Source organism: Danio aesculapii, chromosome 23, assembly GCF_903798145.1.
Source record: "Danio aesculapii chromosome 23, fDanAes4.1, whole genome shotgun sequence".
NCBI lineage: Eukaryota > Metazoa > Chordata > Actinopteri > Cypriniformes > Danionidae > Danio > Danio aesculapii.
In genome coordinates this window covers 30388751-30416672 of record NC_079457.1, presented here as the reverse complement: position 1 = coordinate 30416672, position 27922 = coordinate 30388751, and the positions used below count along the sequence as shown (strand labels likewise).

The 27922-nt window shown below is 35.8% G+C and overlaps 1 protein-coding gene across 1 annotated transcript in view; it reads left to right on the top strand.

Annotated features, from left to right (window-relative positions):
* adcy6a (adenylate cyclase 6a) overlaps positions 1-27922 on the top strand; it is a 147029-nt gene that overhangs the window by 40495 nt on the left and 78612 nt on the right. The window lies entirely within an intron of this gene.

The following is a 27922-nucleotide window of genomic DNA, read 5'->3' as shown; positions in this document are numbered from 1 at the left end:
CAAGCACAGGTTGCCAGATTGAGGACACCAACAGGAGTGTGCCTGGTTATCGAACATAAAGGCTGATTGAAGGCTGATTTGAGTCTCGTTCTAAATAAAAGCAACGACACATGATAGAAGGAATATTTTCCATATTAAAATGAGTTTTTGTCCTAACCTACACCTGAAATTTAAATTTTAGAAACGGCTTCTATTTCTTGCAGCTGAACATCAGAAAACTGACAATGTTCACCTCAGGTACACCTCATGTGCTTTATTCAGTGTTAAATGCTAATAATGTGAGTTTGAATGGCATTTTACATGACATTTATTGCCATACTACTGAATGCAGCAGCAGATAGTTCACCTCAGATCTTGAAAATAAAATAAACCATTTGAAATTGAACTTTAGAGCTGTTACTCAGTGCAAGCCAACACATATCAGTGAGTCAGCGTGTGCATTTAATATTGTTAAAGAGGTTTAATATGTATTAATTAGATTACAAACCTTACCATTTTGTTGCAGTGCAGTAAGTGCACTATTCTGTGCTTCTGAATGGCTGTATATAAATTTTTGTCGTGTTTCGTCTGGTGCAAACAGCCCAATTGCTTATCACTGCAAATCTCATCACGTTCCCAATGTAACCTGCTCACCTAATGTTTACGTTCAGAATATTTATATTATTTGCTAATTAATAACCACCTCACGTGGAGCTCTGAATCTGCATCTCATTTCGGAGGCTGCTACTGTCTACTGGAGGTTGCATTTCGGTCACAGATGCACACTTTGAGAGCCTTCATGATTGAATGAATGAAATACGCGGTTTTCCAGCAAGGCAACCCAGGGTGCTGAAATATAATTGGCTAAACTGGCATTGGATGGGTTAAAGGAACGAAAACAAAGACTTGAAGATTTTCAAAGCAGAATATCTGACTTCAGTATTGTTTTTCAGATAAACAAGAATGTTCACTTAGCATGTTTCTTGAATATCTGCAAACATATTATGCTATTATTATGCATTAGAAGAGTCAAAAACCATAGGAACAAAAAACTACCATGGAAGACAATAGCTGTTTTTCATTCATTTTCATAAAAAGTAACAAGGTGAATGACATAAGAAGTAACAAAAAGAATGCCTTAAAAATGTAAGCTACTAATGTTTATATTGATTAGATACTAACAGCCCTACTAAAATACACTTACAATCAAATCTAAAAATCTGATACTAGCTACAAAACAAAATCTTTTTCATAACCATTCCACTGTGGCAACCGCTGATAAGGAAGCCAGAAAGTAAGTGAATGAGAGTGAGAATAACTACAAGGAAGTTAAAACAATGATAAATCTCCCAATAAAGATGTGTCAAGTACATCAGAAACCACTTCCTTGCTTTTCTTCATAAATCTCTTCACCGTGACCTTTGTTGTCAATCTATTCAATTTTTTTATTTAAGAACGAGCGAGCACTGATGACACCTGCACTTATCTCTAATAGGTTGAAGCGGGGCTGCGTGTAGCTTTCTCAGAAAGCTGCAGCGTTATACTGTTATACGGGGCCAATTTATCCTGCGCTGTGGACACCGCATACAGGCATTTCCCCTTTCCTCTGTGACTCATTAAACCTGCTGCTGTATGATCTGAGACCCGCCGTGTGTTTGCAGACCAGCTCAAACTGACCACAAGAATTACAGCTGGGTGTTGTTAATGCCGCAACTATAGATAGCTCCTATTTATAGAACAATTCATCCAGTCGTAAATCTATTTTTAAGCCGCATGTGCAAGTCTTTTTTTTTCCCCTGCGGATTAATTGTAGTACATGGATGTGGAAAGGCTGATGACTCAGAAATCCAGTTTTAAGGCTTATATTAGCGTGCATCTTGTTTTTTTTTTATTTGTTCTGTCTATATATCCATGCGTATCTTCATGCATGTGTGTGTGTGCTTGATGAACAGTATTTTGAAGGGGCTGTATTGACTGTATTGGCTGTATTGTATTTATTCATTCATTCATTCATTCATTCATTCATTTTCTTTCGGCTTAGTCCCTGATTATCAGGGGTCGCCAAAGCAGAATGAACCGCCAACTTATACAGCATATGTTTTACGCAGTGGATGCCCTTCCAGCCGCAACCCAGCACTGAGAAACACCCATACACTCTTGCATTCACACCCACACATACACAATGGCCAATTTAGCTTATTCAATACACCTATAGCACATGTCTTTGGACTTGTGGGGGAAACTGGAGCACCCAGAGGAAACCCATGCAGACACGGAGGAGAACATGCAAACTCCACACAGAAAAGCCAACTGACCCAGTCAGGGCTCAAACCAGCAACCTTCTTGCTGTGAGGGGACTACCCACTGCACCACTGTGTCACCCATTATTGTTATTCATGTAATATTAATATAGTAAAACAAAACTCTTCAGGCCACCTAAATATAAACATTCCATGGAAATTTCCAAACTGAGTTTACAATTACAGCATCAAATAATTTGTAATTTAATGGTAATTATTATTATTAGTTGTGGTCTGTGGTGTGGTACAGTTATACATTTTTTAAATCGCACTTAATATGTCATCATAAAATATGTAAATTAATTTAAATGTCTGAACATAAAAGACAAAAGAGCCAGTTTGTCTCGGTCACCAGCGATCCAGCCTGTGCAGATCGCTAACAGACTATAAATCTGCTGGTATATGGACTACAAGATCCAGTCATGCACCATACACCCACACCTGTACCAGATCACGATTAATTACACTCACACAGCTGGGAGCTGCTCAAAGACTAATTAGATGGACTTTAAATACAGCACACACACACACATCTCAGTGCTGAGCCTTGTTATACTGTCAGTGAACATTACGACGCGTTCCTTTGCCGTGTACTGATCTTTGCTTTGTTTTGTTTGTTTTACGTTGTCTGCCTGCCTTTGACCACATCTCTGGATTTGCCTGTATACATCTGTTTTTTCCTATATTGACCGTTACTTGCCTGACTATCAATAAACCTGCGTTTGTATCCGCACTCCCTTGTCAGTGTCTGCTGACATTATACTCTCATTATTAAAAACATAGCAGAGAACATTTATGTGATAATAATAATAATGACGAAAATGATGATGATGATAATTATAATAATAAAAAGTCTGCCCTTTGTCTTGGTTCTTGTCACCTTCAGCCTGCAGAATCCCATCTGTTTTGAGTTGGTTTATTTTGGGGAATTTCCTTTCTCTTCCTGTCTAGTATTTCATTGTGACAGAGTTTCCTCCAACACTCGCTCATGGACACACTCACTGAAGATTAACTAGAGAGACCGACCTTAAATCTAAATCTGACCAGTTTCACAGTATGATCTATGGGACACTATAAAACAAGTGATGATTTCCCAGAGTCTTTTGGAAAGGTAGAGCAGATTATCAGAGAGCTGTGCGGTTTCTTTGGGAAAATGACTTGACAAAATAATGCTGAGAGGTTAATTTTTATCATATTAGTTTTACACTGCTAAGGAAATACATTAAAAATTACAATAAAAATAATTTATATCAGCTCTTTTCCGACCTCTTCACCTGTGTGTATTACTCAGTGTTTATATACAGCCAAATAGCAGTGCTTCTTGTGTAATATATATATATATATATATATACATATATATCTTTGTTTCTCTATGCTGACAAAAGTCACGATGAACTAATTTTTTTTAGCGTTGACGTGGCTTAACATTGTGTTTTAATTATGGGTTTATTTGGCTTTATAATGTAACTTGTCATAAAAATAAATTCAATAATCCACTCAAAGTTACATATGTATTATTCTATAAATTATAAAGCAAAACAAATGTCTTTAATTGAACAACAATACAAGCAACAATAACACATGCCAAGCAATTCAGTTATGGCTGCATTATGATATGGCTGTGTGTTACGATATAGAATAATCTATATTCAAATAGATATATAGTTAAGTATATAGTCAAATCTATTTGCTCTTAAACAAATAACAGTTGATTAAGGCCAACTGTTGCTTTAAAATAACCAAACCCCTTTTTATAATTTTTTTTATCTACTATTGAGAAATACATCAGTTTCCAGAATAAATGTCTGTGGTAAGGCTGCTCTCACCGGAGTTCATGATTAATGAGCTTCTAATTGTAATGTGATGGGGAGGCTGACAAAAGAGGTGTGGATCCAAATGCAGGTTTATTAACAAGAATGGTCTGGTAAGCAACGGTCAACACAGGGGCAATATCAGGTATATCAGGTACATACAGCGAATCCAGAGTTGTAGTCAAAATAACAGGCGAGTGGTCAAAAGGCAGGCAGCAGACAGGAATAAACAATAAATCAAAGCAAGGGTCTAACACAGTGAAACAAGGCAGGGAAAAAGCGTTGTAATGTCACAAATAGTAAAACAAGACTCAGCAAAGATGTGTGTGTGTGTGTGTGTGCGCTGTATTTAAAGTCCCTGTAATCAGTCCATAACGATTCTCCAGCTGTGTATGTGCGTGTAATCAAACTGAAACAGCAACAGCTGTGTGCGAGGTGCATGATGGAACTTTTTAACAGTCCTTTAAAGTGGAGGCCGCTAGATTGCTGGTGATCATAACACTAATGCTCTGAACTCACATTCCTGTAATTGTGAAAACATTTTTAAACAGGTGCTATCCAGAGAAATATACTGCATATTCACATATTCTTACATGAAACACTCAAAATGTATCAGAACAACGGCGATATTTGCAAAACTATTGTGAGTTTAGCACTTTGTTTGCACAGATACACTGTAAGGTGCTACCTAAAAGAATTTGTTTGTTTGTGTGTTCCTTCATTTGTTTATTTATTTGTTTCTTCATTTATTCATTCATTCATTTATTCATTCAATAAATTAATATCTTAAACTCACTGAATTTTCTTGTAAATACACGTTTCAAAACATAATAAATAGTAATGTAACTAATTAAAAAAATGTTACATTAGTAATCCATAAATCTTAATGTTATTGATCTAACACAATTTAAAGGAATAGTTTACCAAGAAAGGAAATTTCCAATTTTTCCCTACATTTTTCAGAAAATCTTGTTTTGCATTGAACTGAGAAATTCATTCTAAAACTCCTTGAGTGTGAGTAAATGGTAAGGACATTTTCTTTTTTGGGGGGTGGGGGGTGTACAATCCCTTTAATGATAACTATTTTACATATATAAACTGAGGTATTTCTTAAACAAATAAAATATTATTTTCTAGTTAATAACAGTGGTAAAGATTTGGCTTCTGCAGTGTCATTGTCAGCAATTCTGTCTCAAAACAAGAATATGATGTTTGCTCTGAATTTCAGTTTAATTTATTATAGGGATGTTATATTGTAGTTTTTTCTAGATATACACTTCCTGAAAAAAGTCTTGTCGCCTATCCAAGTTTTAGGAACAATAAATACAGTAATAACTTGACTTCAAGTTGATGATTTGGTATCAGAGGTTGCTAATATGAAAGGCAAAGTCATTTATTTATTTATTTATTTATTTATTAATTATTAAAGTCATCTGGAATGGCAAAGAAAGCGTTCTTGCAGAACTCCCAGAAATCATCAAGTTTCTTTGGTTTCATATTCAATGCCTCTTCCTTCATCTTACCCCAGACATGCTCAATAATGTTCATGTCTAGTGATTGGTCTGGCCAATGCTGGAGCCCCTTGACCTTCTTTGCTTTCAGGAACTTAGATTGATCCTGCTATCCTGCTGAAGAATTTGCCTTTTCCTGTGGATTTTATTGTAATGGCAGCACAAATGTCTTGATACCTCAGGCTGTTGATATTGCCATCCACTCTGCAGATCTCTCACACGCTCCCATACTCAATGTAACCCCAAACCATGATTTTTCCTTAACCAAATTTGTCTGATTTCTGTGAGAATCTTGGGTGCATGCGGGTTCCATTAGGTCTTCCGCAGTATTTGTGATGATTGGGATGCAATTTAACACATGATTCATCTGAAAAATCTACCTTCTGCCACTTTTTCAAATGATTAACTAGAAGTCAAGATATTATTTTTTGCTCTTACAACTGGGATCAACAACAACACTTCTGTCAGGTAGTGTATAATAACAAAAGAAGACAGAAGAACACTGGCTTTCTCTGCTCTACCTACTATATCTCTCACTTTTTTTTCATACGTTTCATTCATTCTCTCTGCTGTGGTCATTCATCTTCTGAAGCCCTGATCCGCTGTTCTCTCTCTGAAACCAATTAACACACAAAACACACCAGAACCTAACAAACACAATAGAGTCTCCTGTTTCCTCCAGCCAACACCCTCCCTCAGCTCTCTCTCTTTGTCCATATACATGTGTGTGTTTATGTGTGGTTTTGGAATTCAACTTGTTGTCCCTAGAAGTATAGCATTACCAGTATTCATTTAGCTTGTTAGAACATCTTTTGTGCCCCCATGAGGAAAATGGCTCATAAATAATCCAGAATAAAGTATTTTGAAAATATAAAAATTATTATTGTTTTTAGTGAGGGTTGGGTTTAGGTATAGAATGTGCAGTTTGTACAGTATAAAAACCATTACTTCTGTGGGAAGTCCTTATGAAACATTAAAAAAAACATGTGTGTGCATGCTTGGGTGCATGTGTGTGTATTCTGACCAAACACAACTACATTTCTCAGTTCAGACCTTTTATTAATTACAAATCATGTTAGCAGTATAAATGAATGATGTGTAAATGTTGACTGCATCACTCAGAAATGCCTAATTCAGTTCTCTGTGGAACAATCGCTGGTTTCTAAGCCTTTCTGTTTGTAATTTGCTGCTTTTGAGTTCATGTTAAATGGTGGAATGTTTGGCTTGTGTGGATTAGAAAAGTAGTCAAAATACTAATGATTTCCTAAAAATATTACTGTAAAGATTGCAAAATTGCATGAATTTAATAGTAAGTGTAAATTGGGTCATTAGTTCAGTCCATTAGGGATATTTTTAGATTAGGAATATTTAATTTAGCCAGGAACATGTGAGTGAACCGTCTCTTTAAATTGAGTATTGCATCTATCTGGCATGTAGCCCGTAGATATGCAGCACTAGAGCAGGGCATGCTGGGAGCTGTAGTCCCTGGTTTGGTGTAAATATGATACTCTCTTCTGTAATAAATAATCTGTGTCTTTAGCACAGAGTTAAGCAGATGCTAACAGACCCAGTGATGTCCATCCTGAATCCTCTTTGGATTACGATCATTGTTTCAGCTTTTTTGTTACAGACATGTGGCAATATTACATTATATTATGATAATGAATGACCATGTAGGATATGATTATTGTGGACACTTTAAATTACTAAGAATTTAAGAATATTTACATTTTTGTATTGGCTATAAGTTTATTCAAACATATAAACATGTTCACATATTAGCTGTCCTACAACAATGATACAATAACTACCGCACAACATTAGTTGACATTATTTAATGTTTTTAACAATAAAGGATACATTAATACAGTGTTTATTAATCTTTGTTAACATTATAATTAAAATACAATTCTAATTGTTACTTCGGTAACACTTCATAATAACTACACAATATAAATCATTCATTAAGCATTAGCATATAGTGAATTCATTATCTGCTAAGCAATAACTTTACATTAATAAACGTTAGTAAGCAGTTTATAACTGCAGCTACTAGTGCTGTATTCTTGACTTATAAACACATTTATAATCTGCTTAATAATTGTGTTTTCATACTTTATTAATGATTTATTTTTCATTAAGTGTTGCATTATTTATATTTTATCACTGTTGATAGTAATTATCGCTTTAACTAATGGCTACTAATGAGACATCATTATAAAGGGTTGCTTTTTTGTTGTATTTTATAATCTTTTTGTAATTTAATTTGCGTGAAACATTTGCTTACTTTGAACATGTATAAACAATAAAGTATTAAATAAAAAAGTAAAGCTTGTTTTATTTTCTAGTGAGCATATATGTTATAATAACCCTTTTTGCAGCTCATGTCAATATCGTAAAAATTTATATTGTGATAAAAGTACTAATTACTTCAAACATAATCTCATATTGTCATATAACAAGTTAGCTGATGTTTCAGGTTTGAATCTTTTTATTTAAAAGTCCCTCAGTTTTTTCATATGGACATTAGGCCTACAGTAGCTAATGTGTTAGCCGTTAGCTAATGTTGCCATTTATTCTGAATGTTTGTGTTATATAACAATTGTTAGTTGATGTTTCAGATTGACATTTTTATTTAAAAATTTCTCCGTTTTTTTTCATATTGGTATAGGCCTACATGTGTTAGCAGTATATTAGCAGTATAGCTAATGTTGCAGTCAAGTCAAGTCAAGCTTTATTGTCATTCCACTACATGTGTGGGAACGAAATGTCATGTCTCGCTGGACAACCGTACTAAATGAATCACAAACACAACACTGGACATAAACGCTAAAAAGCCTAAGCATAACTAACATATAGGCTACTATAAGATACTTATATACAAGTTAGCTGATGTTTCAGATTTGGACTTGGACCTTAAAAGTCTCTAGTTCTTTTCAAGTGGACATTTGGCCTACAGTAGTTAAGGTGTTAGCCATTAGTAGTGTAGCTAATGTTGCAGTCGTTTTTGAATGCCTGCGTTATTTAACAAGTTAGCTGATGTTTCAGATTGGCATCTTTTCATCCTTACTGAAAAAAACCAGCTTAAACCAGCCTAGGCTGGTTGGCTGGTAGGTTGGTTTTAGCTGGTCGACCAGCCTGGTTTTAGAGGGGTTTTGGCCATTTCCAGGATGGTTTCCAGCTATTTCCAGCTTGGTCTTAGCTGGTCAGGCTGGAAAACGGCCAGCTTAAACCAGCTTGGCCAGCCTAGACAGGCTGGGAGCCCAGCCAAAACCAGCTATGTCCAGCTTTAACCAGGCTGGTCATTTTCCAGCCTGACCAGCTAAGACCAGGCTGAAAATGGCTGGAAACCAGCCTGAAAATGGCCAAAACCTCTAAACCTCTAAAACCAGGCTGGTCAACCAGCTAAAACCAGCCAAGCAGCCTAGGCTGGTTTAAGCTGGATTTTTCAGCAGGGATTTAAATGTTTTCCAGTTTTTTTCATATGGACATTAGGCCTACAGTAGCTAATGTGTTAGCTGTTAGCAGTGTAGCTAATGTTGCAATTGATTCTGAATACCTGTGTTATATAGCAAGTTAGTTGATGCCTTTTCATTTAAAAGTTTTCCAGTTTTTTTTCACATAGGCCTACAGCATAGATATCGCATACGGACCCTGAGCATGCGTCAATAGCGCCGCCACATTTGTACAGTGCTCCCAGCACCAAAGTCATTCAACTGCACTAGTCAAGACTAAAGCCAATGTGAAGATGCTGGACTTTAGCGCTGCGTACGGGTGTAGTAATGAGCAAACAAAGAAAATAAAGCATAAAGGCAAAACATTTCATAGGTAAGATTTCCTTTTTGTATGTTATGAACTTTTGTGCTTAACAAGTAATGTTATTGATTATGATACAGTCACTTACTGCACTGACCATAAGGCAAAGTAGCAACAACTTGCACCAAATTCTAGGCTTATGCTAGTTTTGTTGAATAAAATCAGCAAACAATGTAAATGAAATATGACAAGATGCTGTGGTGCCAGTAACTTGTATTATTGTCTGCTAAGTGAACGAGTTGTTCAAAACGGAGACTCATTCTCAAACGACTCACTCCCTTCGTTGGAATTACAAGTGAAAGCAGGAGAATGTGTTTCAGGACATGGATTATATTAAATTTAACAGGTAGGGAGGATAATACATTTCCATGCACACAAACACAAACTATTTGTCGACAATGCCCGTGCGATCACTAATACCTTGATGTAGAAAAGTGATGTAAAATTATAATTTTCCTAAAAAATTTAGCTAACTGGGCCCCAGGAACATGTCCCAATCATAGATATAGGCATTTATGTGTATGTATACCCTGTGCTACCCTGTGCTAAAATGGCAGCTCTATTGACACATTCCTTCCAATAGACAACAACAGGGTAGGCGACATCTAATGTAAATATCTATGGGCCTACAATAGCTAATGTGTTAACCGTTAGCAGTGTAGCTAATGTTGCAGTTGATTCTGACTGCTTATGTTATCCTATTATTTGAATAACTACAATTTTAGCATTTTCTGGTGTGAGTTGATGTACTCATAGCAGAACACGAGGAAATAAACTGAACTTTTGAGTTCAGATACTGTGGTGGTGTCAAGGTGAAAGTCTCTCTCTTCCTCCAGAAACCAGCTGCTTGTTTTGGTCAATATTTTCACCACACAGTCTTATCTGTTGACTAGCAGGCCAGAGTTTCTCTGACTCTGCACTTTACTATCATGGAAGTTGTTTTCTTTTGCGTAGAATGCTGGATAACAGACGTGCGGGTCATTTATATACTGTGTTGTGTTGAGTTCCAGTAAATTAAGAAGCTTTCAGTCTTTTCTAGTGTTTCATTTAACCTTAAAGCAACATTTAATTAATTGTTAAAGTCAAAGCATGACATTAACTGATTGGCATGTCCACTTTTATTACTGTATTTGTAATATTTGATCATTTTAGTTTTGTTTATTTGATTACTTTAGACAAAATAAAGTAAAAGTTCAGTATAGATCATTTTTCACACCAAAAGATTTTTTTCTTTTGTCTGCTTTTATTTGTCAGTCTTAGCCTACAGTAATTGTTTATGTAATAAATTGCTTAATTTTTTTTTATAAATAATTCAAAATGCATTTATTATACATTATTGTATTTAACACTAAATAAATGTTCTGTTCAATTCTTAACATGTTTTTTAAAGGCTGTGCAACAGGTAACAATTTCGCTTTTAAACATTTAGTAATCTAAAAGCTATTGCCAGTTAAACACAGCACAGCCATCACAGCAAAGTGGAGAGATTCAGATAGACATATTGCGCATATTGAATTATCCACTCCCTGCATGTCATAGCCTACCCTGATAAACATGCAAAATTTTATTATCTATTATTAATTCTATTATTAATATTATTATTATTATTATTATTATTATTATTATTATTATTATTATTATTATTATTATATATTGTATGCACTTATGAAACCAAAGTTTGTAAGTAATTATTAATAGGCTTTTGATAAAGAGAGTAATTCCCTTCATGGCTGTAATAACGTCCTGCAAACATAAAGAAAATAGCTGGGAAGAATCATGTCGGTTTTAACAAATATATAAATATATATAATCTAATTTATAATGAGCCTAAATTATATATTTTTTATTAGACGCATTATTTTGTGTGTGCTGTATTTATGACCCAGATATGTAGCCAGTAAACAGTGCTTAAACATTAAAATGTGCTTTTAGAAAATTTAAATATTTATATTTTTATGTTGGCTATGTTTAGGACAGGGGATAGAATAGCATACACTATAAAAAAACATTCATTCCTGTAAACCGAAATAGGCCGGCTATAAGAGGATTTTTTTTCCAGAGAGAGATTACTGCAGACCAGGTAGTGAATTATATTTTTTCCACACTATAAGCTAGCCTATGCTGTGCAACAGGTAACAATTTTGCTTTTGGACTAGATATCCAGTCAAAGCACAAGGCATCCCGGCATTATTATACATTAGTGGAAATAATGCGCTTTTTTAAACAAGAATGTTTTTCTTTCTCTGCATGCATGTGAAAGAGAAATATACAGAGAAAAATGAACAATGATAAGTAAAATGCAGCTCACTTATTAAATTCATAACCGCCACTAATAGCTATGCAAAAGGGAACCTACTTTGAGTGCATGAGAGTGTTTTAGCAGTTGGTCAAAAATTTGTAACCTAGCCTGTAATAAATATAAAATTATTGATAAAGCAAGTTATATAACAATCAGGTGATCCACCGGCACAATAATCTTAATAGTATTTTGTAGTCAGTTTTCATATCTTGCAGTGTGGTCACATTTAAGATTTAAGGCCATGATGGTCAAAAAAATGTAGGGCTGCAACTAACGAGTATTTTAATAATCGATTAATCTGTCGATTATTTTTTTTTTTTTCGATAATCGATGAATCGGATTAAAAAAAACAACAAGAAAAGCATTTCCAACCCTTTATTCAAAAAAGCTCATCCCTGAGATGTTAAAATAATAATCAAAAAATAAATAAAAAAATAAATAAAAAGACTAAGTAGTTTTGTTCTGTTTTCATACCAAATATCTAAAAAAAATTAAATAAATCTTAAATCAAGATACATACTAGACACATGAAATTGCCATGCCATTTTCACTTGTCTAGTCTTGATTTGAGATTTTTTAGATATTTTGGGCTGAAAATGAGATGAAATTACTAAGTAAGAAAAGCTGTTTTTGCAGTGGAGCTATACATGATGACAGATTGAAAAATGAATGATCCAAAAAAAGGCGAGTGAATAAAAACGTGTCTTTAGTCTTTAGTCTTTAGTCTTGCAATGCAAAGTAACTCTACCACCGCTGCTTTACTTCTGTTATTAACCCTTTCACTGGTGAGTTTAAAATATTCTATCTGGAACTGGAAAGTGAGTTTTGTTATTATTATTTGTCATTATTTTAAAACGTTTACCCTCAATGTTTCCATGGCGACGCATCATGTTTGTCACGTGACAGCAGCCACAATAGCGCTGTATGTCAGATGTATATTTATTGTTTTTTCCATTTAAATTCTGAATATTCACACACTTGCTCATCATGTCATCAACTACTTGATATTCCAATTCACAAAAATGTGTGCATTGTGGTTTTAAAGGTGGTATAAATGATATTGATCTATGACGTGAGATGGGCATTTCCATGTTTACTTGTGGCCGCGCGTTTGCCTCATTCATAAAAACGGAATATGCATTCAGCGCGTAAATTTATTAGTTACTCCTAAAATACATGCAAGTAAGTGGCTGGTGAACATAGGAAAGAATAGATTGAACTTTAGTTACTTTCACTATGTGTGTCTGATTTGAATAATACACATTGGCGAATTATATTTGAATGGATTGTTAGACTTGCATAGCCTTTCTTGTGTGTTTTACAAACTCTAAATGCATTGTTTTACTAGTACTTGTGTGTACATTTCTAAAATAAGCATTAGGTGGTTAAAACACTGCATAATTGTGATAATATGACACATCTTTCTTTGGCTCAGTGCCAGCCAACGCGCCGAAGCTCAGTTTGAATTTTTCAGTTTCCGCAATGAGTTAACTAGCTAATGATAACTTGCCATGCTTGTCAAGCTGAATAACAAGTAAACACCAGCACAAGGGACTTTACGTTCCTCACTTCAAAATGGAACAAAAGTAGGATTCTGTAATGATTTACTGTTACTTTGCTGTTGCTTTGCTGTTGAACTCCCTTCCTCCTCATCCCTGTCTTTGAGGTGCTGAAATCTGCATCAGTCCGCGAGAGAGACCGCGTTTGCTCCGCTCCCTGCTGAATTAAAGTTTTTCTTTTAATAATCAAAAATCTCTGCGTAGCGCGACACGATAAATCGATTACAAAATTCTTTGCCAACGCATTTAGTAATCGACTTTTATCGATTTAATCGATTCGTTGTTGCAGTCCTAAAAAAAATCTAAACATTCTTTTCACCCCAACGCAATTTAACAGGGCACTATAAAGGCTAAAGAACTTAATTCTTATATTTGCTTAATTTTCGCAGCCAAGGGCTTTACATCTCACCATGTATTGTATCTTTTCCAAAACATACAGTATAGTGTAAAAGCATGTTTATTACTAAACAAACAAAATTAGATTTTAATTGAACATCACATCACATAAGGTACACATACACTATCGTCCTGTCTAGCATTGTGGAAAGGCAAAGCTAAAAATCTATGGTTAAAGCCCCACCCAGAGGTCAAAATCTCTGCGGTGGCGGCAGGGGCGTTGCTAGACATAAAGCTCTACTGGGGCAACCCCCCCCCCCCTAAATTTTTTTTTAAATAAATAAATAAATATATATTCTATAGAATTCTATAGAAAAATCAATAAAATACAAAAAAAAAAAAAGATGTTTTATAGAATTATCTGTTGTCTTGACATGGCAGAGAATTTGGTAAGTCTTTACCTCCCTGACTCCTCATCCCTCCTCTTTGCTTCATACAATAAAATCTATCAGGAGGCATGCTTAGTAAGATCACTGTCATATTGTTTAAACTTTAGTTTTGTCGACTAGCTAAACAAAAAAGGCTGTTACTCCGGTTTTACAACGCATGAGCGGTGCATGACAAGCAAGTAGCATGCTTTTTTTGGCACGCATGTTAACTACCGGGACTCGAACCGGCAGAAGAGCAGCGCATGCGAGAGGCACGCGGGTTGTCTGCGCACACGCGGAGATGTGTCAGTTTGCTTTTTGATTAAACACATTGGTTTCATCAGTGTTGGTTCGTTTGCACATAGAGAATAACGCCTTTATTTCGGAATTACCACTCTTAATAAATACAGTTACATATGAAGTAAATCATATCTCAGTGCATTTACTGGGGCACTGGAGATATTTACTGGGGCACGTGCCCCAATAAATTGGGTCTAGCGACGCCCCTGGGTGGCGGTAAGAATGGCGGCAGAGGGAACATATTGAAATGGTGACATCTGTAGATACAGATATAGTATTATATTCTATTTATTAGTTATTTCTTCTACTGTAACATGAAAATACCTGCATTATGATAATGTATGAGCTGATGTTAAACATTCGTTTGTTTATTTACTTGTTTGTTTGTTCATACATTTATTTAATATTGTATACATTTCTATTATCTAGGATGTCTATTGTTGGCTATAACATGAAAATAAATCAACTTATGGTGGCTCAGCGGTTAGAACTATCACCTCACAGCAAGAAGGTTGCTGCTTCGAGTCCCGCCTGGGCCAGTTGACATTTCTGTGTGGAGTTTGCACGTTCTCCTTGTGTTGGTGTGGGTGCTCCAATTTCCCCCACAGTCCAAAGATATGCAGTACAGGTGAATTGATTAACTAAATTGTCTGTAGTGTGTGAGTGTGCATGTGAATGGGTGTGTGTGTATGGGTGTTTCTCAGTACTGGGTTGCAGCAGGAAGGACATCCGCTGTGTAAAACTTATGCTGGAATAGTTGGTGGTTCATTCCGCTGTGTCGACCTCTAAAAATGAATGAATAAATGTAGATCTATACATACCCGTAATAGACACATTTAATTGTCATGTAAATAAACAAATAAAAGTGTGCATTTTTTTGGTTGTAAACTGTGTCATTTAATGTAGACAGGTTGTAACTTTGTTCCCATTTTACTCACACAACTAGTTTAGGCTGTAACTTGTGCAAAGCTTGTACAAGCAGCTCATGTTACTCCAGTGTAAACTGTGCTTTGTTTGCTTCCTTGTGAAAGAAAGCGAGGCTGGCTTTCGTGTAGATCTGCTGAAACAATGGTTTAATGGTGATGCTGGCGCTCATTAGTCTGAGATGTGGAAGATGAGGGTGGGACAGTGGGAAAGTGGCTCTCTCTCACCAACATGAATGCTGCACATTGTTGCTCATGTTTTTGAGGGGGTGGCGGATGGAGGGGGTGCATTTTTTTTGAATGAAGACAAAGCATGTGCTTCACTGAAACTGTATAAACCATGAGGAATTAGAAATGGCCATCTGAATGTTAAGCTTGTGTGTGTGTATGTCTCAGAAGAGGTTTCTCTTCATACTCTACCTCACCACATTCCTCATTTCAACATTTCATTGTCAAGATTATATTGCTACTATAGTTATCTTTGTGTAATTATCTTTGTGTAATAAATATGGCACAATCTATGGAGTGGATATTAATTAAATTGCACTTAGTTAATGTCAAATGTACAATCACCGGCCACTTTATTAGTTACACCTGTTTAACTGCTCATTAACGCAAATTTCTAATCAGCCAATCACATGGCAGCAACTCAATGCATTTAGGCATGTAGACATGATCAAGACAATCTGCTGCAGTTCAAACCGAGCATCAGAATGGGAAGAAATGTGATTTAAGTTATTTTGAACATGGCATGGTTGTTGGTGCCAGACAGGCTGGTCTGAGTTTTTCAGAAACTGCAGATCTACTGGGATTTTCATGCACAACCATCTCTAGGGTTTACAGAGAATGGTCTGAAAAAGAGAAAATATCCAGTGAGCGGCAGTTCTGTGGGCGCAAATGTCTTGATGCCAGAGGTCAGAGGAGAATGGCCAGACTGGTTCGAACTGATAGAAAGGCAACAGTAGCTCAAATAACCACTTGTTACAACCGAGGTATGCAGAAGAGCATCTCTGAACGCCAGGCCCAGATTAAGAATTCAGAGGCCCCTGGGCACAATGTCCTGTAGGCCCCCTACCTAGCTGCTTCCCATAGTTGAATTAGAAAATAAGTTAATATATTCATTTTCTTTTCGGCTTAGTCCCTTTATTGATCTGGGGTCGCCACAGCGGAATGAACCGCCAACTTATTCAGCACATGTTTTACGCAGCGGATGCCCTTCCAGCTGCAACCCATCTCTGGGAAACATCCATACACACTCACTCACACTCATACACTACAGACAATTTAGCCTTGCCAATTCACCTGTACCACATGTCTTTGGACTGTGGGGGAAACCGGAGCACCTGGAGGAAACCCACGCGAATGCAGGGAGAACATGCAAACTCCACACAGAAATGCCAACTGACCCAGCCGAGGCTCGAACCAGCAACCATCTTGCTGTGAGGCTACTGCACTACCTACTGCGCCACTGCATTTAAAAAAAAAAATGAAATGCAGTACATATATTTCTAGTCTCCAAAGATTAAACTTATTTTTAAAGCATTTAAAGCACACTTTTAAATAAAAATACTAATACAACTAGTAAAAATGAATGGATATTAATATACTTATATTATATTATATTTTAGGGTATTTTTAATGTATAACTTCTACAAACTTGTATTGCATATGATTGAGATATAACATCTCTCCAATCCAGTTCTATAAATCTGAGTCCTCCATAATACACACACTTGATTCCTACTTGTCTTTCTCATGATGAAGAGTAGGCAAAATCTGATATGTAGTGGGGGGAAAAAAGAAAAACGTGTTCATCAGACGCTGGATTCAAACCGGTTCATGATTGACTACGTCAAAAGATGTTGCCATGTGCTTTACGCCACTCACGCTGCTGTTTGCCACGCTCTTTAGTTATATTGTCTCGGCGTGAATCATTTAACTACTTTATTCCCACGAGGTGCGCTATTTACACCTAGCCTTAATAGACACTCCAAAATCAGCATTTTTTTTCTCCCCTCGCAGGGGCCCCAAGTGCGCAAGGGCCCCTGGGTCTGTGCCCATAATGCCCATTGGTTAATCCGGCCCTGCTGAACGCAGAACATGTCCATCCGTGAGGAGGATGGGCTTCAGCAGCAGAAGACCACTCCGGGTGCCACTCCTGTCAGCTAAGAACAGGAAAGCGAGGCTACATTTCACACAAGCTCACCAAAATTAGATAATAGAAGATTGGAAAAATGTTGCCTGGTCTAATGAGTCTCCATTTCTGCTGCGACATTCAGATGGTAGGGTCAGAATTTGGCATCAACAACATGAGTGCATGGATCCATCCTGCCTTGTCAAAGGTACAGGCTGGTGGTGGTGGTGTAATGGTGTGGGGATATTTTCTTGGCACACTTTGGGCCCATTAGTACCAAATGAGCATCATGTTAACGCCACAACCTACCTGAGTATTGTTGCTGACCGTGTCCATCCCTTTATGACCACAGTGTACCCATATTCTGATGGCTACTTCCAGCAGGATAACGTAATCCATAAAGTGTAAATCATCTCAGACTGGTTTCTTGAACATAACAATGAGTTCACTGTACTAAAATGGCCTCCACAGTCACCAGTCTCAATCCAGTAGAGCACCTTTAGGATGTGGTGGAACGGGAGATTTGCATCATGGATGTGCAGCTGACAAATCTGCTGCAACTGTGTGATGCTATCATGTCAATATGGACCAAAATCTCTGAGGAATATTTCCAGTACCTTGTTGAATCTATGCCATGAAGTATTAAGGCAGTTCTGTAAGCAAAAGGGGGTCCAACCTGATAATAGTAAGTTATAACTAATAAAGTGGCCGGTGAGTATATATATATATGATATATATCAAGTACAGATTGTGCCATATTTATTATTTTGTGCCAAATATACATGTCAGTTTGTTGTGTCCATGGTAACCTATATTTTGTACATGTTTTAGCCCCTTGACTTCTTCAATTATTCAGCATTTTTAGTGAGTGATTCTTCTGAAATTTGGGCAACTGTTGAACCTGATAGTTTTTGTTTCAGTCACGCAACACAATGCTAATTGTGGGAGCCCTTTTATAGCTGTCGTCATTAATCAAGCTAACATGACTCACCTTTGCAGCTGCATTGGAAATTGAGTTTTAATTACTTTATGAATATAAGCTCTTTTTCCTGCAGTGGTGCTGTCGGCTGGTCCATCACCTGTATGTAGAAAAAATATTGAATGGAAGTTTTGCATGCCACTATGACAGTTCTGACAGTTGACAGCCCTATGTAAGCTTGTGACCTTTTTTTGAAGTATTAAATTACAGACGAGAGGTTTCATTAAATATCTATAAGGAAAACCCACTGTCTTCAGAAAAGTTTAGATCAATGGTCTCAAACTCAATTCCTGGAGGGTCGCAGCTCTGCATAGTTTAGCTCCAACCAGCTCTATTACTATATATATACTATATATTACTATATATATATATATATATATATATATATATATATATATATATATATATATATATATATATATATATATATATATATATATATATATATATATAGTAATACATTTTACATTTACATTTAACTTTTTTTTGAAAAACAAGCCAATAAAATAACCACGTTTTATTAAGAGTGGCATCATTTTACTAGCATTTCCATGGCAGCAAGCTATTGTAAGCAGCTGGAAAAGGTATTCTACATGTGAAATGAAGTGTGTTATTTGACTAGACTTTGCTTTTCTGGAGAGCATGTGTGGTTAGTGTAAAGATATGTACAGTATACGCGTATAAGTAATATTGACCGAAATACGAAAATTCTATTTTCAGCTAATTATTTTTGGTGGACAAAAATTCTGTGCATTTTTATTACATTTTTAATTATATTTTAAAATGTTTTTCATGTTGAAATAGCATTTTTATCCAGCTTGTCCACTGTTTTTGTTTTGTTTTTATGTAGCATAATTTCACAAAGCTAAAGTCAGACTATTTTGTTTTTGCTATTATGAAATATTACAATCTAATTACTACTCATGCTAAACTATGTGTTTTTGGATTGTGATTAAAGTGCAGTATCAGAGCTGGCCAAATCTTTCTGAGAAAAATGCAAAAAATCAAGATTGTTGTATTACCAAAACAATCTTAGTTTAAAGAGCACCTATTTTACGTCTTTTTCAAGATTTAAGATATGTCTTTTGTGTCTCCAGAATGTGTCTGTAATGTTTCAGCTTTACAGACATCAGATTAATTATTACACCTTTTTAAACCTGGGAAATTTAAGCTGTTACGACATTGTAGCTGTTTTTGTTGCCTGTGCATTTAATACAAATGAGCTAGTTCTTCCTACCCACTGTTCCCATGTGCGTGTTAGAGCCATAGAGATCTGTCTGTATTGTTCTGATGCGAGTAGCCTGCACACAGATAAACAGCACAGTGACAGACAAGTCTAGAGTTAATTCAAGCCTTTCTGCAACGATGAGTCACACACAATATCTTTATAAAATTTGCACACATTTAGCTTTGCACTGTTTTTGCATGGCAAATGTGAAAGGATACATGTAAGTACACTGCTGTATGGACATCTGTTATGTTAATGTACAAAATAATCCTGATTTAAGACCACAAACCGGGATTGAAGCGTCTACTTTTATAAATAGACTGACACTATGCGGCTGTGGTGATGAATTACGTAGTGATTTTACTGTCTTTATTACAAACATGCATTGTTTTAAAAACATTTTAAACTTGTGAAACTCATTCTTGAGGTGCTGATGATCACAGAGAGCTGAACAGATCTTTTAATCCCAGTTGCTTTGCGCATGTCCTTTCTTGTGGATATGATTATATGCGTTACTATGGAGACATGTTAACACAAGTCTGTCAATCAATTTGATGGGTGGGGAAAACTGCACTTATACGTCACGTTGCAGTGGGCCTCAAAATGAGAGGGATTTGGATCCTATTTTAACCTCAGGAAATAAAAAAAGAGACTTATTGTCTTTATACAGGGTGTCCACGGGGTTTCTAAAAATATTAAATGTTGATAAATTAGTTATGAGAAAATTAAGGCCCTTAAAAGTTATCAAAAAGTCTTAATCGCGAGGTCTTAAATTTTGTTTAAGCATTGTCCAAAGTGCTTGACTCCAAAAAAGCATACAAATATTTATTTTCCTCGGAATATTAACAATAGCATGCTCGATCCATGCGATTGGTTCGGGCTGGGGTGTGTCCGGCCAAGCTCCTATCTGTCATGTAATTTGTGACGAACGCGGGAAGGTGATGTGACGCTCTCCACATGTAGCGAAACCATAGAGAGAAACAGATGGCCAAATGGGAAAATGTAAGTTTATGTACTCCTGGTTGGAGAAAGACGAGTTTAAACAGTGGCCGAAGCCTGTTGCTGAAAACAACCGTGTAATTTATTCTTTCAAGCTTTGTTTTTTCCGAGCTTATCTGAGTTCTGTTGCATGGTTGTGCTACATTTGATTTATTTAACTACAACTGTTTATTAACAACTGTTAAAGGTTTGATACTGATTGGAACTTGAAGTGGTGATGAGGTCTTAAAATATTTTGAGAAGGTCTTTAAAAAGTCTTAAAAAGGTATTACCTTAAAGGAAATTAAAGGACATTACCTTTAGGATTTCTACATATACCCTGTTAGATCACTCCACTATGACTGTGGACACACTACTGTACCTACACACAGTTCTGTTCAAACAGCTTACAAAAGATGATTTTCATTATAGACTAGGGGGCTTTTAATTTACAAAAAAAAATTTACTGATTAATTAATTGATGAAGTTAGTAGTTAGTTAGCTAGCTTTATACTTCCCTGCGGAAACAGAAGCATTGCACTGGAATTCATGTTCAGCTTTTGTAAACACAAGAATTTTCTTTGATTTCACTAGCCATTTTAACAATTGACTTTTACAGTCAGACTGTTTAGGTAAACTCTGATGTCTGAAATGATCAACTGAGTTTGAAAACCCTCTGCTTTATAGTACACTCTCCAGCGCACTGCATGTTTTTGGTTAGCATCAGCTTATAATTTTATTAAATGTTCTGTAAATGTATTTTAAACCTCAGTGATCACAAAATATAGGTGAATATAGGTGAACAGGATATAATATACATCCTGTTCACCTAGTCCTGCTCTACTGCTCGTAGTCAGTGTGTGTTTTTGTGTTTAAATTAGAACCAGAAAGGCCTGTTTGAGTTAGCCTAGTTAGCTAAAGGCTATTATACAGTCTGTTTATAGTGTGTCTGTGTACGTGTCTAATATATACATTGATTGTTTGCTTCTATAACTGAGTGCTGGATCGATGTCTCTACTTGTGACAGCTTAGTCAGTTATTTATGGACAATCTCGCTAAACGTTTGTGTGATAAAAGACTAGTTGTGGTGGAGTCTCATCACTTAGTTCTGTGTGACTCAGAGAGATAAGATAAGCTAAAAAATGAAATATGGGGAAAGAAACACAACTCTGTCCCAGAAAACATGACATTCAGAAATTAAACTTCCAGATGCTTCCATGAAGTCGTTGCCCGAAACAGGAAGTAGCTTGAGAAACTGTGTCCTATCAGTCATTACCCTGAGAGGAAATGACTTTTTTTTGCAATTTTCCAATCTTTCATTATTTTTTATGGCTATTAAGTTTTTTGAGAATATTTTGATATATACTGTTCAATGTTTTGGGGTTAGTGACATTTTTAATGTTTTTGAAAGAAGTCTCTAATGTTTTGCTCATCATTAAGTCTGCATTGATTTGATAAAAATTCATTACATAATTTTTCTTGATTATAAATTTAAAAGAATGATATATAAGAACTATATATATATATATATATATATATATATATATATATATATATATATATATATATATATATATATATATATATATATATATATATATATATATATATATATTATTACATGGTGTCTTGTGTACGAATATGTTTTTTTCATGTATTTTTCAATAAGTCAGCAGAGAATCATGTCATTGACTCCTATGCAATCCAGATCATGGCCTCATGCACTCCATTAAAAAACATTTCATATGAAAATATGATGCATTCATTTCCTGACAGAACATTAGCAGACGGACATTACGTTTAGATAAGATAATCCGAACACATTTCTCAAACTAGGGGAACTTATTATCTTGTTATGTGTGACATTGATACTCTGATGAAAACGGCAAGCCGCTGCCAGTAAGCAAAACTGCATTTCCATTTAATTCTGGTGCTTCACTGTGAACATTTTTCTAGACCATGTGCTCCATTTTGCAGCTTTTCTGGCCCAGAAATGGCCACTTGAGTCACATGATGCACACTGACCAAACACAGTTGGCTTTTCATTCTAGCGTGATTTAGTGGCAGGTCAATTAGAATATAATGAAGGTTTGTTAACAGTATAATCATCATTGAATTGACTGTAGCCTGAGACTATAGTTTATATTCAGCCTGGCGGTGAGTTCATGCGAGTCTTTGGAAAGACATTGAGGAATTTGGGATGGAGTCGCTGAAAGAAAGTCAAAGTCGTGACTGCTTGGCATCCTCACATATTAATTTTACTGTTCCTCAGGTCCTGGATTCACATCTGAAAGAAAAAGCAATAATGCAGGATATGGAAATATAAATCAAAAAGATTTATCAGCTGATACCGATATTTAAAAAATATCGGCCGATATATTGATCACAGCATTTTATCGGTTAACCGCTACTTAAAAAAGTAAGAGAGAAAAAAGTAAAAGAGAAAAAAGCATTGTACCGGGTTCCCACGCTTCTTGAAAGTGCTTGAATCTGGATTAAAGTACTTAAATACTATCATAGGTCCTTGAAAGCACTTGTTTATGGTATAATTTCAACAGTGGTACTGTGCTGCTGTAAAAACAGAATGAAAAACATAGACATTTTAATTGAAAAATCATAAATTTATACAAAAACCAATCCAGGCTCATTCTGAAAACATATGGCTATATACATTTCTAGAAAGCACAAATTTGTCCCAGGAGCTACTTTTTTTTTGCAGTTTTTGCAAATCTAGCAGAGGCCGCTGTGTACGCTTTTCGAGGTCTCAAATTTCTCTCTCAAATTCCATTCTCACCAGCTGTTCTCGCGTAAATCCACCAGAGGCTGCTGTCTACTGACTGACAGAATCTTTTGGCTTTTGTTTTTGTCTTGAACTCGAACCCCGTGGTCAACTACTCTCTGCGTCTCAAGTCTGCTAACGTACATGGCGAGCTACTGGACAAACTAGTAACCACCATACCACCCCATAGCGTTCGTTTTAAAGATGAAATGCAGCCATACGTACTTCTGGCTACACAATATCGCGATCTCCAGAAATGTATATAGGGCTACATTTTCAGAATGAGCCTGGTAACACTGACAAATAATGCATATTTTATCAATATTTCAGAAACCACATTTGTATATTACCTGTATTGATTTCAGCACATTTGATTACAGTTCTTTGAACATGACTGAATGAATTACAAAGGTGCTTGATTTAAAATGAATGGTGCTTTAGAAAGTCCTTGAATTTGCTGTTCATGAAAGAGTGGGAATCCTAACTTCATGAAAAGCCACAAAAATCTCAAAATCGACTGAAAAACTGTGTTTGTGCATGCAGGGTCTTGACTTAAAGCAGTTATGTACACATGATTGATGGCAGTATAATGCTTTCATGCAAATTTAAGGATCAGTTTTACAGTTCAATTAGGTTTAGTTTAGGGTTAGCTGTGTTTCTCCACTTCTCCAGCTTTTGAACTACAGCAGCAGGAGGTCTCGGAGGCATTAGCTCAGTGTTAAATATTGCCACCGCTCAGTTGCTGCGCCACAGAGTTAACACATAGTCTCTAACCTCTCACATGTGTAGAAGATCACAGTTCAGGTGGACACTCACTCACAATAGTTTGCTTAATAAACCACTCTTCCCCTGCGTTAATACACTGGATAAAGGGAATTGTTAAGAAATTCTTATTAAGACTTTTTGTTTGTTTCAGTTGTTCATTTCGTATCATTAAATGCAAAATTGGTCAGTTTAATTTACATTTGCCAAATACAAAATGCCTCATTCAACCAATAAATTCATCAAGGCAACTACAGATTTCTTGTTCAAAAAATTTGTTGCTCTGTACTTAAAAAAGACTTTCGCTGCTTGTTCAAACTGCTTATTTAAAATAAGTTGAAACAACACAATTCTTAAGTTGTTTTTGGAACAACCTATGTGTTTTATGTTGAATCCACTTCAATTTGTAAAACGAATAAGTTAACTTAATTGATTTGTGTTGGGACAACATGAAGGATTTGTGTGGAGCCCGCATTTTCTAATGTGTCTCTGTTATACGTTTTTCTTTTGCACACAGTATTTCAACATTTAACCACTCGTGTAGTTAGATTTGGTTTGTCTTAATAATCTCATTTGTTTAGTCCCCTTAAAAATAAATACTGATAAATTATTTCTTAATAACACTCTTTTCTCTTATTTTTAGGAACAATATAGTAATGATCCAAAAATATATATACAAAAAAGGAACATAGGTTGCCACTGCCACAGTACACGCTTCCAATGATAAATATTATTAAAACCGATTACAGTTAAAGTCTGAATTATTAGCCCCCCTGAATTATTAGCCCCCCCTGTTTAATTTTTCCTAAATTTCTGTTTAAGGGAGAGAAGATTACACATTTCTAAACATAAATAGTTTTAATAACTCATTTCTAAAAACTGATTTATTTTATCTTTGCCATGATGACAGTTAATAATATTTGACTAGATATTTTTCAAGACACTTCTATACAGTTTAAAGTGAAATTTAAAGGCTTAACTAGGTTAATTAGGTTAACTAGGCAGGTTAGGGTAATTAGGCAAGTTATTTTATGACGATGGTTTGTTCTGTAGACTATCAAAAAAAAATTACTTAAAGGGGCTAATAATTTTGACATAAAATGGCTTTTAAAAATTAAATACTGCTTTTAATCTAGCCAAAATAAAACAAATAAGACTTTCTCCAGAAGAAGAAATATTATCAGACATACTGTGAAAATTTCCTTGCTCTGTTAAACAACATTTGGAAAATATTAAAAAAAATAAAAAATTCAAAGGGGGGCTAATAATTCTGACTTCAAATATATATATATACAGTTATTTACCTACCTGTAAATAAGGAACAGAATAAAAATATGAAACAAACTGCTTTAAGCATCTTCACTGTAAGGAAAAAACTTAGTCCTTCAGTCAAGAGCAGTTAGTAATTTTGTCCTTTTGTTGTTTAAATGATAAAAACAGTCGGTAGCAGGAATTTTGCTTTTAAGGAATTTTCACTTTAATGGCTCGTTTACACTGAGTGGTACAGTACGGTACGGTACGGGTTGGTATGGGTCCAAGGTCCAAGGCTTCCATTTCCACTGCTAAAAGGGTACCAATGGTACTCTTTTGGTGGGCGTGGTGTAAGACAGAAAGTTTCAGTCGACATCATTTTCGCTGGCGGAAATGTCTACTGTAAAGCTGTACGTGTTGTTCACATATCATATGAGAAGCACTTCTCACAAAACAGATGCTTTATACACATAAATACCTCTGTATAAATGTTCATTACTAACCTTTCTATGAACATGATTTGATTATAACTGCAGATCAATGATATTGTGGAATAGCCTACTGTAACATCTTTGATTATATAAAATAAATAAATAAATGTAACATAAATGAACACATACAGACCCTTACAGTCTCCGATATGTTACCAATTACAGAAAAACTACACACAGCATACATTTAGTCCTTATGTGGGTTCAAAAACAACACAAAATATAGCCCACAGTCAGTGAAAACCTCTCATCTGTGTCTGTAATTTTCACCAGCACATGAAACCTCTTTTTAGAAAGTAATTACGTCATTCCCAGTTCATAATAGTCCAAAAGGTGATTATAACAGTTAAACATAGCAGTTTGTTCATGTTTTAGGTTGCTGACGCATCATTTGCTGCTGTTTTTGTCCGGCTTCTCTTTTGTTTTTTCACGCTTCACTCTCACGTTTGTTCCTTTCTGACAGGCACGTTATTAATAGGAGCTCAAGAAGTTTGTTAATTCAAATATAGACGAGATCGTGAGCTCTCTAGACAAAGTGAAACCGCTCGCACTTTTAGACAGGCTCGAAAAACAACAACAGGGCACAGCAGATCATTCTTGGCATTGTGGCTGTTCATCAAGATGATGACAAGGTTTGTTAGAACTGGGGTCGACCATGGCTCGTTATTATATGCACTTAAAAAGTTTAAAATAAAGTGTGTTAACAAATTTTAAATGATTAATGAAGGACTTATAATGCTTTGACCTATTGTTTAATATCATTTACAAGTACAGTAGCATATTTAAAGCTGCTGTAAAGGCTATTTCTTTCCGTTCGCATCCCGTCCCTTTGCGCCCCCTGGCGGCTTTTTCACAAACTGCGGTCCTACACTAAAAACAGAGCAGCAGTTATTTCAAACGGCGGCGGTATAAGGACCGGCGGTAATAGTCACTTTGAACTCTGACCTACTGTATATATTATTACGGTGTATATTATCTCTCAGCTGTGTATTTAAAAGATGGCGGTTCCTTTGTTTTCATTCTGGCTTGTTGCACAAGCAAACAACGTATCTCTGTAAACCAATAGTGTTCAGCTGCGTGTCTAACAGTGCAGTTCTGATTAATGGTTTCACTTTGATGTGTCTTTTGATTCTCAACTCGTTAGTTTATTATACAAATAAGGGTTAATATGAATAATCGCTAAACACTGCGTTTTGACACAAATTAGCATGTATTTGACCATTAAACACTCACATAGAGATGACTTTAGATGTGTCTGCTCTGCTCGTTTCTCAGGCTCAGCACATACACACAACAGCATGTGCTCTTTCGCGCTTTTAAAAACATGAATGATTCGAATGTACATCAATGAATAATGTTCATCCTGTGCATTACAGTACATGCTTTTAGTCATTTTCACATGGAACTGAGCTTTGCAGAGCAATAAATGTGAACAACTGGAAAGGCGGCGGTATATGATGGAATAATCCTTTTATCTCGAAGAATTTTTTTCATAATCGTTAGAAGCCAAAAAACGAAATCAAAACCGGATTTTCAATGAATTGCACAGCCCTAGTATGAATAATTTAACATAGGCTCATTCTGAAAACGTAGCCCCATATACATTTCTGGAGATCACGAATTATGTTGCCAGAAGTACAAATAGCTGCATTTCGTCTTTAAAATGAACAGCTTTTCCACTGTTACCATTTAGTCCAGTGGCTCGTCGCATACGTCAGAGGATTTGGGACGCAGAGAGGAGTTGACCATGACAAGGAGGTTCATGTCTGGTGAAGAGCAGTTTCAGAAAGTGGGTAAGGCAAAAACAGAAGCCAAAAAAATAAAATAAACAAGTAAATAACAGAGTGAGAATGTGGTAAAATCTGAAAATGCGGTAAAAATCAGGCTGCCGCGTGGGCTTTTCTTTTTCTGGATTGCTTTTCAAAACACTGTCGGTTTAGGTACGTGGGAGCCAGTCAATTGGTGGTCAGTCTGTGCTTTTTAAAACACTATTGATTGGGTTTAGAGCAGGGGTGTTGCTAGACATAAAGCTCTACTGGGGCGCACCTCCCCTAAAAA